The 1,684-nt window shown below is 47.6% G+C and overlaps 1 pseudogene; it reads left to right on the forward strand.

Annotated features, from left to right (window-relative positions):
- Positions 1–252: 252 nt before the first annotated feature.
- Positions 253–1,183, forward strand: LOC110259012 (olfactory receptor 2J3-like; annotated as a pseudogene).
- Positions 1,184–1,684: the final 501 nt, after the last annotated feature.

Raw genomic sequence — 1,684 nt, forward strand, 5'->3', positions numbered from 1 at the left:
CTGTCCCCTTTGTTGGAGATTAATTGACCATAGGTGAGTGGGTTTATTTCTGGGCCTTTCTGTTCCATGGATGTATGTGTCTGCTTTTGTACCAGTACCATGCTGCTTTGATGACTGTAGCTCTGTAGTAAAGTCTCAGGTCTGGGAGGGTTGTACTTATGGCTGTGTTCTTTTCTCTCAAAATTGCTTTGGCAGTTGTATTTCCATTTATCTTGAGTGTATGTAATTCTTTTGCCAGGTAACAGGAAATGAATGATGATGGAAAAACTCAATGCAACTTCTGGAGGCTACTTTGTCCTGCTAGGTTTTTCCAATTGGCCTCGTGTGGAAGTAGTACTCTCTTTGTGGTTGTCTCAATGTTTTACTTAATGACATTGACAGGCAACCTGTTCATCATTATCGTATCATACCTGGACTCCCATCTGCACACTCCCATGTACTTCTTCCTCTCAAACCTGTCTTTTCTGGATCTCTGCTACTCTACCAGCTTCATCCCCCAGTTGCTGGTCAACCTCTGGGGCCCAGGAAAAGCCATGTCTTATGTAGGTTGCATGACTCAACTTTACTTTTCCCTTGCACTGGGATCCACAGGATGTGTGCTGCTGGTGGTGATGTCCTATGACCGTTATGCAGCTGTATGTAGACCCTTGCATTACACTGTCCTCATGCACCCTCGTTTCTGCCATCTGTTGGCTGTGGCTTCTTGGGTAAGTGGCTTCACCAACTCGGCACTTCATTCCTCATTTACCTCCTGGGTACCCATGTGTGGACATGGCCAAGCGGACCATTTCTTCTGTGAAGTTCCAGCACTGCTGCGACTGTCTTGTGTTGATACAAGACAGCTAATGAGCTGGCCCTCATGGTCACGAGCTCCGTTTTTATTCTCATACCTCTCATCCTCATTCTCAGCTCCTATGGTGCGATTGCCCGTGCTGTGCTGAGGATGCGGTCAACAGCTGGACTTCAGAACGTCTTTGGGACATGTGGAGCCCATCTTACGGTTGTATCTCTGTTTTTCATTCCAGCCATGTGCATATACCTTCAGCCCCCATCAGGAAGTTCTCAAGATGGAGGCAAGTTCACTGCCCTCCTTTATACTGTTGTCACACCCAGCTTCAACCCTCTAATCTACACCTTGCGAAACAAAGATGTAAGAGAGGCAGCAAAAAGATTAGTGGGGTGAGAGTGAGCCTGTATACTTTGACATTAAGAGCATAATGGAGCATCTCTTCACCAGTGGGGTCTAATCGTAGCTGTTGCTTCTAGCTATGCCAGAGCCACAGCAATGCCAGATCCGAGCTGCGTCTGTGATGTACACCACAGCTCACGGCAACGCCAGATCCTTAACCCACTGAGCGAGGCCAGAGATCGGACCTCATGGTTCCCAGTAGGATTTGTTTCTGCTGTGCCATGATGGGAACGCCAAGGGAGGAGTTGTTTTAAATATTGATAAAACAGCAAGTGTAGTTCTTAGGGAGAGATGATCTTATTTTTTTTTTTTTTTTGGTCTTTTTTGCCATTTCTTGGGCTGCTCCCGCGGCATATGGAGGTTCCCAGGCTAGGGGTCTAATTGGAGCTGTAGCCACTGGCCTACACCAGAGCCACAGCAATGTGGGATCTGAGCCGCATCTGCGACCTACACCACAGCTCACGGCAATGCCGGATCGTTAACCCACTGAGCAAG

The sequence above is a fragment of the Sus scrofa genome, chromosome 7 (assembly GCF_054392235.1).
Source record: "Sus scrofa isolate SSC_HxYL_T2T_F1_AM1 chromosome 7, Sscrofa_HxYL_maternal_Yorkshire_Landrace_v2.0, whole genome shotgun sequence".
Taxonomy (NCBI): domain Eukaryota; kingdom Metazoa; phylum Chordata; class Mammalia; order Artiodactyla; family Suidae; genus Sus; species Sus scrofa.